This window comes from Topomyia yanbarensis, chromosome 1 (genome assembly GCF_030247195.1).
Source record: "Topomyia yanbarensis strain Yona2022 chromosome 1, ASM3024719v1, whole genome shotgun sequence".
In the NCBI taxonomy this organism is placed as follows: Eukaryota; Metazoa; Arthropoda; class Insecta; order Diptera; family Culicidae; genus Topomyia; species Topomyia yanbarensis.
Window position 1 is genome coordinate 192,543,477 of NC_080670.1, and position 17,865 is coordinate 192,561,341.

Genomic DNA, 17,865 nt, shown 5'->3' on the forward strand with positions numbered 1-17,865 from the left:
TAGTAGCCAAAGTGCGTGGGCGGGTGTATGTACGTGGACAGTGAATCAAAATGTCTTCCCTGGTGCGAGCCTTGTCGTGGCCACTGTTGTCTAACTCGCAGGCAGCCGCCGGCGGCGGCGGCGGTAGTCCTTGCGGTGCCGGTTCCAATGATCCGGTTGATCCACTGAAGGGAGCCCCTAATGGGGCGACCCACTGTAAAAAGGTCGGAATGCCACCGTCACCCACCTTTCAACAGTTGATGGCAGCCCGCCGGTTGCTCTGCCGGCGGTACTACCCCGAGGGTGGTTGGGGCTGGATTGTGATAGTGGTTGGCATACTGGTACACATCATGACCCACGGGGTGCAGCTGAGCTACGGGGTGCTGTTGGGGCCGGTGATGCGGTACTTTGCAAAGCGGTTCACGGATACAGGTGAGTGTGGAATTGATCCTATATTTGATTTTTGAAAAATTAGCCACGTGGGATTATCGTTAGGAAGTTAGGAAGGCACATCAATCAGAGCGCGTTTGATTGGAACCAGTTTTGACCTGGCAACAGCTATTCAGATTATGAAGTGATAAAAGACTGACACACACGCCAAAGTGGCGCAACGAAGCACGAACACGCGTGCACGGGATAAACTTAATATTTGGTACTTTCTGCTGATATCACCTTCATCAATCACGATGAGCAAGAGTGGTATGCCTTTCGCTTTTTTTTTTGCATACGCACTCCGGAACGAACAACCAGTCAGTGCTGGTAGTGGCCAATTTGGGCCCAAAACGCGCAACGTTAAAGTATCGTATTTAAAAGGCTGAAGTGCGGGGTGTCTCATATCATCATAATCCGATTTACCGGCAGCTGTTTTTCACGCTGGACACCCGGGCAAAGATTAATCAATTTAGGTCAGAGTTTCAGTAATGACCCTTTTTGAAGACGGATTTTTTTTTCGTTGGGTGCTTCTCAATAGAGCTCGCAAGTTTATGACGTGTGGTTGAATTGTGCTGTCGTACCCTCGTTGCCCGAAGAAAAAAAAACCGTGACCTCACTCGTCGGGGTCCATCAGGAGGCTGGCAGGCATCTCAAATCGAACCGAGACGCTGCGAAAAGATTTTTTTAATGTGTCCGGTTTTCAGCTCATTACACGGTTGAGCGCGGAATTTGCATGGAAGAAATGCGCCGATTGCCAGAGGAAACGGAAGAAGAAAAAAAAATAACGTGCAATCCGCTTGTAATCCGTCTGTTGATGACCGGTATGCAAGAATAGCATTCCGAGTCCGAACATTTAAATAACATGTCACAAGTACATGGCATCATTTAAATCACGCAAAAGAAAAAGAAGTCAATGATGTGGCGTTCGCAGGGACGCGCCAATGCGAGTTGAATAATCCCCTAAAGAAAGAAGATTTATAATCATAATTCCCACCGATACAAATGCGAAAAGTTGCTTCGCTGGAAATTCGCGTATCAAACTGTTCCGTTTTCGTCTTTCAGGTATCCTCCTGGGTGTTTGAGAGAGTAGATCCGGTGAAAGGCCCGAATGATGGAAAATAGATTCTCTTTTACTCCTCGATTTTTCCTTAACGCAATTGCTTGCAGTCCAGACTTTTCACTGACTGAAGCAAAGTGTCCTTGAAGGATCCAACCCCATACTTCAGCAGCCCTTCGCTATTATGCCCCCTCTCGCAGACTACACCATCAATCTCTACTTTCCGATCGGGTACGTAGATAAGATATTTCTTCGTGAAAAGCTCGCAGCAAGCTATAATATTCAACTGTTCAAAGTCGCTTAAACGCTTATCTGGACGGACAATGGTGATATCGATCACAACCGAGTATTTTAATTAGATCATACGATATATCGATGGCTTATCTTTGGTTCGGAAGTAGATCAGCCAGGGGCCGGTTGTATTAGAGATATAATTTGTATCGAAAAGCCATTGTGCCTGAGGTAATGTCGTTCGACCGGGTGCTTCTAATCAGTCAACACTCATGGGAGCTTAACTACCCGCGAAAACAAGAAACGGGAAATTAATGCAACGAAATTTAAAAAAATGCAGAAATTGGTATTTAGCTGTGAAACATTTCTAGTATCAGTTGTCATTAAACACATTTTCGCTGCGCTGTCGGTCATACAATCTGTTAACAAAGGGTGTTTTCAAATAGCCACCAGCTATTATCCAGGACTATTTACGCCGGCCCTGTTTGCTGCGACCGATTGTTCCAGGCAAATAATCAAATAGTACTTAAGATAAACAATAAATTGATCCTTAGTGAAAATTATGGGTGTCTTTCACCTAGACTAACAATATCCAACCAGGAATCAAATGAGCTAGGTAAATATGATAATATCTTGTCTACGTACCCGACCGGGAAGTAGAGATTGATGGTGTAGTTTCCTACAAGGGGACTTAATTACGAAGGTCTGCTGAAGTATGGAGTTGGCTCCTTCAAGAACACTTTGCTTCAATCAGTGAAAAGTTTGAGCTGCAAGCAATTGCGTTAAGCAAAACTCGAGAAGTATAAGAGAACAACTTATTTCGGACCTTTCGCCGGATCTACTCTCCTAAACTTTGTTCTTTTGAACAGGGCTCTTCTACCTGGTCATCGTGTTTTGTGCCGTCGTTGCAAACAATTGGGCTATGGCTATTGTAGAAACACCAGTTTTAATATGAGCATCTTGAATCCGGTTGAAATGACAGGAATTCCTACACCACCAGCGCGCACCCAAACGCGTTAGATTTATCATTGTACGCTACAATTGAGGTCTACTCAATGATTGAAACAGCTACATGTTCACTATATCCGAAACAATCGAATCAAAACAAAAAATACCTCCGGTGGAAGAGTACAAGGTTTTGGCTGGTTTGATTCTCGACACTGCCATTAAAGGTCAGACGAAACGAGGGCCCGGTCCGAACATCCGTGAACGGTCTTACACTCTGTGGTGGGACAGAGAGTGCTCAGAATTGTACCCGAAAAAGTCCTATATGGACTTTTTGAATGACGTAACGCTCAAATTTTTTCGAATATGCGGGACGTTTGAAATGCAAATGAAACACTTGATGAAAGCTGCGGTTATTGGCACCGGTTTGTTAAGGGATTCACTAGAAAAACACTGTCTGGTGGGTAGGCCCTACGTTGTGTATTTGATTCAACCTTCGATCGGAATATTTGGAACTATAAATCCTTTCCTTGGAATCAATCCTTCTTATGCATGTCTTTTGCCTTCGCCTTTAAAAGCCTAATAGTGTTCTCCTTGTTTTGATTGTAAATCAAATAATAGCTCCCTTTATAAAAATACAAATCGTAATGAAATTTTTGTGCGTCGAGAAACATGTGATTATTATAAGGTTTTGGTTTGTTCCAAACTTTCGAGTAGGTTATTTTCAAGTGAATAGTACTACCCAGAAAACCTCTGACAGACAATTGCTTTAAGATGGTTATTGCATTACACCTCGATAGTGGTGCATCGGGGGTACCGAGAGAGCTTTTTATATTTTGTGTTTTTTTCGTACTCTGCCCAAACTAGCGATCAACCACTAGTCTAGAAGATTTACAATCATAATTTCTACCGATACAAAGGCGAAATGTTATTTTACTGGAAATTTGTGTATCAAACTGTTCCGTTTTCGTCTTTTAGCTATTCTTCTGTCGGTTTGAAACATTTAAGTGATTTGTTTACTGCCTGGATATTGTTGATCCAGTTGACAGACACCAGATAACTTCGCGAAGAATCAGTCAAATATTTACCATAAATACATTCTAATTAGCTTCTCCGAACAATCGTCAAAACGAAATAATCAACAAATATCTCTTATAGACGAACCTCATATGGACCCAGTGAGAACCTTAATAGGTATCACGAATGAATTCTATTCTAGTAAAGATTCCAGAACATATCTTCATATTTGTAAAAAATTGGATGAACCAATTTGTGCATGTGGGGTATTTATTTCACGCTCTCTATGTTTAATACCGTCAAATGTCCTAAAGGCCATTTCTAACGTCACTACCGCTTCTTTACCTCTGTAGCTTTAAATAAGCCGGCTAAATACAGCAATGTTTGTAGTTTGCAAAAATTGAAAAGAACAACTCATGTTTAAAAGAAGGAAAAATCCACAATTGATCTTTCCACACTGGTCGTGGTACGAAGTGGTTTCCATGGTGGACAATTGATGTCACTATCTGCTACGGGCCATTACATCAGAGGTCTTACTTTGGGTCAAAATGAATGCAACATATTACTGGATAATTGGCGCAGCTGTAAACAAAGGCAATTTGAATAACATATATTTTGCTAAAAAAATTCAACATGCTTTTAAAACTGGAAAAAATATTTGCATCCTCAAGGCAATTTCAAAAAAACAAAACTTTTCGATCGTCTTAGTGGAATGTCACAATGATCCCTCTTAAAACAGATGTCTTCCGTTAACAGCAAAGCAAAGTCTTTTTACTACATTCCGTTGTGAAAGTTATCATTCTTATCGACAGACTTAACAGCCGATTCCTAGTGTACAGGACAATTGCAAGACTAGCGCTACGGTCCTACTGATCACTGGCACAAATCTGCTATTAACATGGGAAACGTGCCGTGTGAACCACTCGCTACTGATTCCTGATACTGATCACAAAGAATCCTTCCTGGCTACGGCTCGAACGTATGACGAGTGGCTTATGAGACCAGAACCGTTAATTATAGTGGAATTCTACCATCTGTACCATACACTGAAAATCAAGCATCAGATTCACGGTTCGCGCGCGATCAAACAAGAATACACGCTACATCATTATAAAATCACATACACGCAACAAACACGTTAATATACAAATGCTTGAGCCCTTCGCGACCATCCACGGCACATACACCCGCGATCTCGTAAACATGATAACATCCCGGTGATAAAGTGAATGTCTCAGCTCCTATAGAAAATGTGGTCTCAAGCGTAAACCTAAAAACTCCCGCGGTCGCATGATCTTAAATCGGTCACTTCCGGATGTTTCTATACTTGATATCAGCAGACAAGGTCCATGCCTTCAATTGGATCAATTAAAAAAAGAAAGCTCTCATATCCACTGGACACCACGTTACATGGCGACATGACCGAGGACTCTAGTGATATGGAGTAACTTACTCCATGTCAGAATGTGAATTATACACCGAAAACTAACTATCAGAATGAAGGTCCGCGTGACCATCCAAGAACGCACGCGTATATAGGAATGGCCACACGGTTACAAAATCTAGTTTTGTACACGCGAAGTCACATGAACGCGAGCACACGTGACGAGCGCGTTAACATACGAACGTTTAAACCCTTCGCGATTAACAACGCACACCTACGTTCGGGATCGCGCAAATTTGAACCACTGTAATAAGGAGAACGTTTTAGCAGTAACGAAGTTTTAAACGCTGTCTCAAACGCAAACCTACAAAGGTCCGTTTTAGCGCGCTCATGAATCGGTCACGTCCGGAAACCATTACTCTCTGTCCTAATAACTTAGGTCCATACAGTCAGTAGGACCAATCAAAAAATAAAGCATATTCCATTATAAAATAGAATTTATATACGAGAAGTTACGTACACGTTAGCACACGCGATGGAACACGTTAACATACAAATGCTCGCGCCCTTGACGATGATACACACGATCGCGAAGTCCCTACACCCGCACATACCTGAACCGTACAATGAATATCACATTCAGAAACACGGCACGCAGCAATTGGCCTAAAGCAGTGTTTTAGTGGGCGCCATTGCCTGTCTCGTCTGCAATTGTAGTGTACGATTCTGACGGGGAGCCCTTCCGAGAACCTAACTCTACAGCTTCAGTAGGACAACTCTCGAAAAAAAAAATATTTTGAACATGCCTGCAGTTTCAAAAGCATGGTATTGATTCTAAATTTCTAGAAATGTTCATCGTATGGTACCTCACTAAAACGCATACGATGTTCAGATATACATTGAGACATACAGGCCGATCGTTTTTGAAGGATGATACTTCCAAAATCAGGCCAACCGACACTCAGTATACAAACCGAGTTATTCAGCCTGCATATTGTCCGTTGAACTTATCTTTTCCTCTGTACCTACTGTGCTGGATCAGATTGAAGAACCAGTTTCACCGGATTCACCAGCAGCATTCTGATGGCATTTCTAGCCACCTCAATCTCGTGGGGCCCGTCAATCGGTGGTCGCGATGGACCGCAGTAATGTTTCTTCATTCAAGACTCTTCTTCTATTATGTATACAAATAGTGTGTGATATAATCATGATCAGTCTAATCCGACTCTACGCGCTACGACGACTTGTTCGGCAAAGAGTTCTTTGCCTGATTATAAAGTCCAATAGACGCTCATGACTCTTGCTATTATTCGTCTTCATTGTTAGAGTGATTGATGGAATATCGCCTATAAAGATAATCTTAACAATATTAGTAAAAAAGTACTCATTCAAAGTTACCTGTTGCGATAGATGACGTTGGCAATGTCACCTTTCTCGATGTTCAATCTTAATCTTGATCACACCCCCTAACCGGCAAATGGAAGTAGTTTCAATCAAAACATCACATACTCATCTCAGCCGTTCAAACTTTCGTCGATGAATACAATTTGGTGAAGGATTATTTGGTCGTCTGAAGAAAGGAATAAATTTGAATAAGAATTGAGATAAATTAAGGCCTTACTCGTGCAGTGAACCGCACTTCAAAGTGGATGCTCAAATCACTCATGTCGTGATATGTCATAGAGACCCCATCTGTGGTTACCCGATCAAAAGAAAATAGCAAAAAGGAAAAAAGGAAATTATTATTAAAAGTGACGTGAGGCAGTTTTTCGTTAAAAGTTGAGATTAAAGACGCTGAATTTGCGAATAAAGACACACTATCTAAATCGATTGTTTACTGCTTATCTGTCAGTGTCATTCCAATCGAGTACGAAGTTTTTCAAAAACACTCAATCAGAGGAAAATTCTCTTCGAACTCTTCTCGAATGACTGGTCTCATACACGATTGGCATGAAACTGACAAAAAAAATATTAGATTTGAATGTTTGGTGTTCCACTCGTCAGTAACTGACACCAACTTGCTGCCAGTAAGACAACATGTCTAAACTGACACCAAAATTGGCACTAGTTAGACACTAAATGCAAACAGTTCACACAACGTGAGTGAATGCCTATAGCAACTGGCTATTGCCAAGCACAGAAGCTCTGGGTCGCTGACGAGTATAGGGAAACAAACACTGACAGATAAACGGTAAACAAACAATAGAAATGGCGAGGCATTGAGCATCTTTAGTTGGGATTTTAGAAGTTATAGAAAATATCAAAGGCAGATATAAATCAGACAGCATTTCGTTACGGCATCCTGATCGGGTTTCCTCCGCTTTGTAGTACCAATTTCGTACCAGTCACCAGTGCCTAAACCAGTAGTACCTAATTAACCTGTCGAGGAGCAAAATAAACTACAAACCATCCACATTGTGGGTGAGCTGTCATGTAAAGTGTACACCATCGAGCAAAATTTGCATATTTGCTTTGTGTCCTTTTCGCGTGTGGGAAAGATATTTCTCTTCACTTTGACACTTGACAAAAGACAACTCCACAAAACAGATGGTTTCACGGTTTTCATGCTGCTCGTCAGCCACGGTGAAAGATTCTTTTTAACCAAATTCGACATTAGCATGAATACAGAGCCCTCTGCACAAAGAAAAAAAAACAAGCTACACATACACCAAGCGAACAGCAGCGTCCAGTGCGGTGACGATAATCGATGTCGTTTTGTGTGGGTACACGTACAGGTACCCACATATATATAGTAATGAAGTGTGCAATCAAATTTGAAGTTTCAGTTGAGAGAGCAAATCATGGCGTTTGTGTGATTAATTACATTCATTAATCATACGGTCCAAGAGGGAGCTTGCGTCACACAAGTCCATGAACATTTACTTTGCTGAAGTAAGTTACTAACAGCTTTGCTACAAATGATGCCATTATTTAGCACCTTCAAGTACCGTAAACGATCTGAAAATTTATTTAAAAAAAAGCGTTTGAAAAGCCCCTGCCTATTTGAGCGAGTTAATCACGTTTGATTTAATAACCACGTTTTTTGAAAATCGTTTTGGGAGGGACCCAGCGCGGAAAACCGAATTTCCTATAATCATCATCGATGGTTCAATTAAATTCCACGTCTTTCGCCCCGTTAATTATAAAATGGAATTTCAATTAATGACGTTCGATCGGTCATCGGTAAAAGGCTAACAGCTTAATAAGGGCAATTTTGGAGTCTCATTTAGGTCCAGGCGAAAGTATGTAGCGATTTTTTTCCCTCTATATTGTCGCCAACTTAATCATTGTCCTTTGCGTTACTTTAGATGAAAGTGATTTAATTTTCGGGATCGTTTAACAACAAAAAAACCATTTCTCTGAAATTCTCCCTAGGGAGAAAATTGGATGAAAACATTATTTGCATGAAGGGTAACAATACAAAACTCTGGACAGAGTTAGTCGAGAAGTTTGCATATCGACCTCGTCTCATCAGTATCATCGTACCGACCGACTTAACGGCCAGATAGATGCCTACTCACTTTTCAGATTGAGTGCCTATCTATCAGCGAAATCGATTCGCCATGATATTTATGATACTATTAAGAAACGCTATTCCCTCAATTCATTAAAGGTAGGTAGAGTTCCCTTCACGAACAAAATTTATTAATCTTTTGTTCGATTTAAAGTCAAGCTGGTGGCCTAGTCGATCTAACCATGATAGGGCTGTGACAAAATCGAAATGACAATTCTTCAACTTACCGCTACACTCCAGATACGCGTCAAAATTTGTAATTTTTTATATTATTTATTATGTTTCAAAAATGACAAAAACAATATATTTCTTATACCGAAAACCCGATCAGAAAAGCTTCCAAAATATATTACATGAGCTGCGCCGCTCTGACGTTTACGTGTATCTTATAGACACAGCAAAGTTCCGTTACCCCCAACTGCGAGCGAAATGAGTGAACCATAAAATAAATTTGTCCCATACCAGGAGAACTGTTGATCAAGTTGAAAATGAAACTTGGTCTTACAAAAGTTTCACACATACAACTACATCATACGAGACAAGTAGTACTAATAACGTTCAACTCCTAAGCCGAGGCAGAAAGCTTCGTAGCGAAGAGCAACATGCAACACGACGCCGAATATGAAAAAAACAAGATCCTCGAACCTTGATCTAACGGAAATTCACCTACATGATTTGACACTCCGTACAAGCACGGATTATATAAAAAAAATCATGTTGAAGTATGGAGATGTGGAATCCGTCTCCGGAGACAATTAGAGAAACTTTTGCCCTGGCATTCTCAATGGCGTTCAGGTGGTGCGAATTGGAGATGGTCGGGTTCGGGTTTTTGGACCCGGACCCGACCCGAGTGCGACGGCTTTCGGGTCGGGTTTGGGTTCTGTAAAATTAAACTTCTCGGGTTCGGGTTTTCAAATTTGATATTCACGGGTTCGGGTCAGATCCGGATTTTTTAAATTTTAAATTTTCATGTTCGGGTTTTTTAAATATGAAATTTTCAGGTTCGGGTAGGATTCGGGTTTTGAAAAAATCTAGCCCAACCATTTCTTGAGGCTGTTTACCGCTATACACAACTCTTTTTGTAGTTACTTTACTTCGTGATACGAATGGATGACACATATGACCGTGCCAAATTTTACCATCTTTGAATCGCTAGAGTTCGTCATATTTTCTTGTGCTCAAATATTGTATTTTTTTATTCATGTATAAAATTTCTTCTCTTTAGATTCGCAAACTGCCCGAATTATTTTATTTTTTAAACGAACACTTCAACAATAAGTTTTTCACATCTAAAATTTGTTTGCGATTTATTTTTCATGGTAATCATTAATAAACCAAATTTCGTGGGACCAAAGATTTGTCGGAAAATTTTGATTCAACTTTTCATTGTGAAGTATGAATATCGACATACTTTGAAGCTATAGACCGCGGTCGGAGTAAACGCGTGAAACTCGGCTAAAGCGTACAGCTAATCAAAGCGAGTAGTAGTGATTGGTCGTTTTGACAGTCGCAAGTATTTGAAACGTAACGCGGGTGACGTCGTGCGAACTGTCGAATACGAATTATCAATTTTTATAGCTTAATTCATATAATAAATTATATAAGTCTGCTATTGCAGGAATGGTTTTTGATAAAAAATCAGCAATTTTGGGCCATCATTAAGCTTTTTGTTTTTCCATGAGTTAGTTGCCGATCTATCCTACTTTCCGATTAAGATATCGACGATTTTTAAGCTTCTCAGAACATAATGAATTCGACGTTCAATAATAGTGAATTTAAATGTGAATTTCACTCGCCAGTAATTCGTTTTGCCATAGGTAGACGTAGCTGGACGCGTATGGGCTACCTTAGGTTCGAGTGATTCGATCGTTTTTAGATGAACCTAGGATTCAGCGTAGGCACCTGAAATTAAAAAATTGGAAATTGAAAATTGGTTGATTCTCCGTATTAACAAGTCAGGTTCGGATCGCGTCCTTTAAATGTTCAATTTTCGGGTTCAGGTTTTCAAATTTCAAAACTTCGGGTTCGGGTTTTACAAAATTTGTATTCTCGGGTTCAGGTTTCTCAATTCTAAAATTTTCGGACTCGGCTCGGATTCGGGTTTTTTAAATTTTTCAATTTCGGGCTCGGGTCGGGTTCGGGTTTTTTAATATTCAAGCTCTCGGGTTCGGGTCGGGTTCGAAAAAAACCTACTTGACTTTTCCGAGGGCAGATCATCTCAAAGTGTTAACTACTTATAAAGAACCCTATGCACATACCCTGGGCAAGCGCCCACGTGCCAGTTCTGTAATCAGGTGGTAGACTACGGTAAACCATGCGCCAAAACAACTAAAGAAAATTCATCTACTATAACCAACGCCACCAAACAGCTGTCAACATCTGCTGATACACCAAAGACAGGCGGTCAAAAAATAAATTCCGGACAATCAATTTTCCACGGTATCCCCAAGTTAACGCACCTAGGAAAAAACAAGAAAGAGGACGGCTTACCAGAGTCACTAGAAAACACAAGCACCAAACATGTAACAACGAAAATCAAAGCTCTAGCGACGACAACGACATGGACACAAACACAAGCGAGGGAAAAAGCAAACGGAGCGAGCAGCAAGCCGCAGAGGGTACGCCTGATCGTTGCTCACCACCAAGAAAGAAAATTAACACAGGAAACGAAAAGCAGTGTTCCCAGGATAGTCGACAGAAATAATATTCTATTTTTATTTATTTTTTAATCTATTTTGAAGTGCAAATTGAGTAATATTTTTTAAATGTATATTATTTGAAAGAAAAAAAAAGTGAGTGACCCTCAAGGTTAAAGTTTTAATAAATAAATAACAACTAACAAAAATATTAAAATCTTATAGTGCATAGTGTCAAGCGTTTGTTTTCCAAGCCAAAAATCTAGAGTGAATAACTCTAATGTTAAAAAAAGAAAAAGTTCACACAAGTTGTATGACTGTTTGGATTTAGTGTCTAACTGGTGCCAATCGGATGCTAGTTTGGATTTATCATCTATGCAGTGTCTTGAGTCTTGTTTTCAATTTTATTTTAATGGCAAAACTACGGGGCAATTGGTTGAGTTAATATCCGTGTCGTCGAAATTGACCTTATTGTCGCAATACGACCGTAGTATTTCCCAGGTGTACCATCAGCTAGTCACATCTGACCTGAGCTACGGTACTCTACGGCTGGCAACGTTTTTCTGGTGACATTTTGAATCGAGGTTTCTATTGAACGAACTAAGCACCTTCCCGTTCAGCTGCCGATTCAAAGTTCCAGCACGACGTTTGTTTTGAACCTTCCGGAAATCCGGGCCACACGCTAACGATCACGGAACCACTTAAGAACATTTCCTACGGTAGAAATGGTACTTTCTCTCATTTGGTCTTATTTTGAACAAATCTCCTAACTACAACCAACTAATCTAATATGATTAGCATTGTTTTACTAGACTACGTTTAAACCGAGTTTCGACCGACCGATTTTAATTTTTCGTTCAATACATTCAAATTAATTTTTCTATGAAAAATAGCCACTGTATCGTGAGAAGAAAAACACCTGCTCGACTATAGATTTGTGCGCAAACTTCTGTTCGAACCGGAACAACAGTGATAAGTTAGAAAAAAACGACCAAAAGGAAAGCAATGACTCGAAGCGCATTTTCGAATGCACTTAAAATGTATAGAATGATAAAAAGCGGCGCTATTGAAAGTTTGCTATGATTAATTTTGTTTTACCTTTTCCCTAGCTTCTGTATATTGCTTTCTTTTTTAATTTATCATGAACACAAATAAAAACTATGATCCATCAGCTGAACGAATCGTTGACCTCGAAGCCTACGTTCTCACGAGTAAGTTAAAAATGCAACTAGTTGCACCATTTTAGTCGCTCTCCACGGTTACCTATTATTGTATCCCAGCTGTTTCGTCTCGTCGTGGGAATTAATTGGCAGCCATGGAGAGTCACTAAAGTGTTGCTACCAGTTTTCTCTTTAAGTTGTTTGTTTAAGTTGTATCACAGATCATCTTTCCAACAAGGATTGTATAATGAATGTTCTTGGTTGATTCGATAACTGATTAAACTTAATTTGTTTTGGTCGATTATAACCACTTACCTTTCAACATTGGTCGCTTTTCAAAATTTCACAAGAAAAGTCGTGTAAATTATGGAACATTTATATCTTTTGTTGTACTGCATCCAATTAAACAGTCTGTCGAAAATATGTTCAGCAGTTGTCTTAAATTTTGTAGTATGTATGACATGCATTACCCGGATAGAAATTTACAATGGAATTTATCCTACAAACAATCACAAAACAATAGATACTATGGGTATTACTGTTTCAATATTGTTCGACGCTGAGTTCTCGGAGTAGATTTACAATAAAACTTCAGGTAACAAATTTTACAGTCCAGCGAAAAAATGATACAGGAAACTCACATTCATATTTACTGTTTGTGAGTAAAAAATCTATGGCAAAAATTTCAATGTTTGATGTTAAGATAACCAGCCCGTAAATGTCGATTTTACATTAAAAGTTACTGTAGAAACGTTTAAAGTTTATTATTTCTGTATTCTAGCATAACATTGGACTTTACTGTAAAATACTTACTGTACTGTCACAGTGAAAATTATGGTTTTGTTACTGTACAGTTCTATTCGGGTAGTAACGAAAAAGAGTATTTTGAATTTCCAATCGATTTCGGTCGGAGCCATCAATATGGTGTACCAACCGAGTACTAAAGTGATGGACAGTTTTTACTATAGGTCCGCTACAGATTTGTTTCTGTTACCATTTGTATTGAGTTGTTTGGAGCAAACGGAGCAAGTAATTGCGAGCTGTGTACGGCTAGCTGGATTGCGATTCAATTATTTTGAGCCATTACGTGCTATTAGTACAAGCCACTATCTTCATTTCTGAAGGTTGAAAAACCCGGATTTTAAAACACCTGACCGAAGCTCGTTCGTGGTTGGTTTCCGGTTCAGTGCATCGAGCCGAAAAACTTGAACAGAAAGCATTGGGATTTTAGGCGAATACTGCTATCCAACTATGTCGGATGCTCGCTTTTCGCGAGACTGCTTATCAACACCGGGAGAGAAAACGATTAACGGGATGTGGTCACCTCCGTTGACTGTCTGCATTGCCTAATTTGTACAGCTCCATGCTAGTAGCCGGGGCTAATTGGAACAAATATTTACACCAATCTCTGCTAGTTAACCATGGGATCACAAGAGGCGACCACGTACAACAAAATGGAGAAAGAGCAAGAAACCCGAGGAGTAGTGCTCTAACCCTACTGAAGGAACTAACTACTAAGTAGTTAGACTAGCGTAATGTCGTTATGTGGTGCCGGAGAGGAATCAGGTTCGGCGGCAAGTGTAGTTGTTTTAGCGGATCGGATGGCTGCCCAACCCCGTTCCCTAAGTGGATTTTTGAACATTTTTTCTACTCATTTAAAAATACAACATTGACCCTATTTGTCGAGCTGGGTCGATTGCTATATAAGACACGGACGTCCGGACCTCGGAAAAAGTTTTTAAAGCTTGAGTGAATGTATGAGTATGAGACATTTTTTTATAAATAGACTTTTTCCCTTTTCATAGACAAACGTAGTCTTACTAGAACTCCTCCATCCCCGGTATAAATCTACGTGGTTTATGAACGACCCCTTAATATTCCGAGCATCACACAATTACAAATACTAATTAATGGTTGAAGTGTTGTTGGGGCAAGTGAAAATTTGAAAAGCATGCTACATGAAAAAGGATCAAACCCTTCCGCGCTCCTCGATGCACCACTATCAAGGCGTATGGCATTCAACATCTTGAAGAAACTTTTTCTATTGGAGTTTAATATGAAACTTCAATAGAAAAAGATTCTTTAAGATGCGCTTTGACACAGTCTCGCTACTAGCCAGCGACCAGCTCAGTCGTCGCAGCCCTGCGTTCGACGGTCGTGAGGGGGTCTTCCGAACTCCCTTTTCAGGCGAGTATTTTGCCATACATGACAGTTCGCTTTCTGAAAATCACTCGGTTTCTAGCATGCCATCGAGTACAATGCGTTCGAGCAATCCTTCGTGTCTTGAACAAAGCATAACTGCCATGCCATCATCTAGACTACATCTACAAACTCGCGCTGCGCTGCCATCACCGGGACGCCCGTTATAGAGTACTACGGAAGCCCCCGAGCGCTCCGACACAGTTGCGTTACCACCCAGCGGTCAGATCAGTATGAAACAGCTCGGAACAGTGCATTTGGTGAAGATCTGAACCAAGATCAACGCAGCCTTCGAAAGCAAGCAAGATAGATCGTTGTTCAAGTACTAGGAATCATGAACTAGTTCACGAATATGTGAATAAGATTTGATGATTCCGTGAACTATTTCACGATCACGATTGGTAAGTTGTGGCTAGTATACTAGGAATCATGAACCAGTTAACAAACACATGAATAATATTTTACGATACCGTGAAATACTTTACGAGAGCGAATGGTAAATCGTGACAGTGCACTAGGGATCATGAGCCAGTTCACGGATACATGAACAACATTCTATGATTTCGTGAACTATTTCACGGTACGTCGGGACTATTATACTAGGAATCATGAATCAGTTCACAAATATATGAATAATATTTGATGATTTTGTGAACTAGTTCTGGAGCATGGATATTGGATCGTGACTAATATATTAAGAATCATGAATTAATTCACGAGGATTGTATGGGTTCATAAATAACATTCCGAGTTTCGTGAAATAGTTCACGAGAAAGTATCCAGACTGTTTTGATTTTCGGAACTAATGTTTCTAAATATATGAATAACATCATAAGTCAACCATTGGTTTCATGAGTAATGTTCATGAGGTTGTGTACTAATTCACGTACCGAAAAACGATTTGGTAATGACAAGGCGGAAAACATGACTTAAGTTCCCAAACAAAAACATCAACCGAAACCTGTAAACAAAACAAAAACAAATATTTCCACTAATAAAAGCGTTACGCGGGATTTACTGAAGGGAAATTGAACTTAATTATAAAACCCATGATTCCTGTTTCCGTAACCTAAAAACGTGGTTGTTCCAGAATTTATAGCACTTTACCCTCGATTTTGGAAACAATTTTTTTCCGTGCAATAGATCTTTGGTGATTTGTAGCATGCTGTGAAATGTATGAATAACGTACTTTTTGTTCAACGTCATTCTTGTGTAATCCACTCCATAATAACGGTTGCCACACTAAAATTCGTTTCCTTCCCCGATGACTACAAGGACGTAGCCGGCGCCGTTATTAACACGTCAAAATATAGAGGAATGTGTACATTGAGGATGGAATGCTACTCCCAAGCTCCATTTCGATAGTTCTAGTCAATCACGGAGTACTAACTGCGAATTGTATGGTCATCATGCTCATGCGTGATTCTTGTCGATTCCAACCACATGAGCAAATTGATTTGCTCATGTGGTTGGAATCATGTCGGACCACCAAAGCTTCAAGCAATCGAATTTATAGCGCAGAAAAAAATATTTCATCTCATTTACTGTGTAGCACTCAATCATTATCTCTTTTTATTTTCCCCGAAAAACGCAAACCTTAATCGATGCTCCCACGCACATCTCATCCCAGTTACTGCGTATGTGTGTGTGTTTACGATTGGTGAAGGGGTAAAAAATGACTCTCGACAAATGGATAAAGATGTGCGGTCATGCATCATACATAAACAAAAAATAATACGAACGAAACGAAACAAAATCGAGCCTGGACCGTATCAAAACGCAATCGTGACTCCTCTGATTTGGCCATCAATAATCGAGCGGTTCATCAAGGGGCCAACCGAATCAATTTGTCCTGAACGAAAAATTATTCCAATCAAGAGTCTTCCAAAAAAACCCAACCACATAAATCCAGTTTATTATCTGATAACGATTCCCGTGTTCCAAAGGATGCCTACCTAATTGGTAATTCTGCTTCGATGGATTGTCATGGATGAACAATCGATCAATAACTCCAAATAAGAATACTGAAAACTCCAGAAGCACCAAACTGTTGGTTCATTACAATCTGAAGAACGCATCTGGACATACCTAAATTAAGGTTTACAAAACAAGATAAGATATGAAGACCGGTGACTTGGACAGTGAGTGATGATCAACTGTCCAAGCTTTTTATTGAACCTCACAACATCTTATTCGAGTTCTGCAAAACACTTCAACCTTTATGATCGCTTTATTTTAACCTCACCTCACGAATCTCGTGGTGCGGTCAGCCAACCGACCAGGTGGAGAATTTCCAAACAACACTCATGAAAACCGCCAATAACACCCACGCTATTTCTTTCTGCCTGGCGACTGACCAGACGATGATGACAAATGATCATATTTTCGGGCCGTTCGATTTCTCGGAAAACAAAACCAACAAAAAAACTAAATCAACGTTCGCCATTCAATCAATCATGCTATTAGTGCCATATATCACCAACAGCAACAATAACGCTCGCTCGAGTTGGCAGACTTTCTTCTTAGCTGACCAAAATATGCAATAAAAAAATATCTCCTCCACCCCCCGTTTCTCACATGATCCAGAACCCCGTTTAGTAGTCGTCGTCCGAGCGCATCCAAAAACCAGCTGCTCCAACCGGAACCAGAACCGAAACCCAATCACCGGAATCCAAACGAAAAAAAAATTCGCGACTTTGACGACGAATTGACAGTTTTATTGGTTTTTATTCGCCAGCAAGTTGGTTCCCTTTTTCCGCTTAGCGGTCCATCAATATTCGTAGGGTGTGAAGGGAGAGAGTTCCGTTTGGTGGGTATCGCGCAAAACCGCCAAGACAGCACAAAATCTGTTCGATGTAGTGTGACTCACGCGAGGAATTTTGTGTCTTGCGAGGAATATGCTATGTTCGCGGACAGCTTAAACGTCTCTTAAAACGCGAGACTGATTATATGAAATATGGTGGAACAAATCAAGCATTCACTTTTATATTTTAAGGTTATGTAAAAACTCAAATCTTCGAACAACATTAGTACACCGAATAACTTTTGCGAATTGAGGCGCACTAGTGGGAACTGTTCCCCCTGAAAGTCTCAAGGGAGCAATCGATATCGTTCAAAACCTGTCCGGATGAAGACAGGGAAGAAAACCGCGTACGGTTGTTTGATTTTTATGAGGGGTTTAGATTGCACTTGTCCCTTCGTCAGCATGACATCCGAGATGACATGCTTCGCGTTTGATAAATGAAGTGCATTTTGAACGTAACATACACTAGTTACTGAAGCAGTTGATAGAACTTCGTATAGCATGGTTG

The 17,865-nt window shown here is 40.2% G+C and overlaps 1 protein-coding gene across 2 annotated transcripts in view; it reads left to right on the forward strand.

Moving 5' to 3' along the window:
• The window catches only part of LOC131685365 (monocarboxylate transporter 12-like), a 420,355-nt gene that overhangs the window by 224,063 nt on the left and 178,427 nt on the right, over nucleotides 1-17,865 (forward strand). The gene's annotated exons all lie outside the window — the stretch shown is intronic.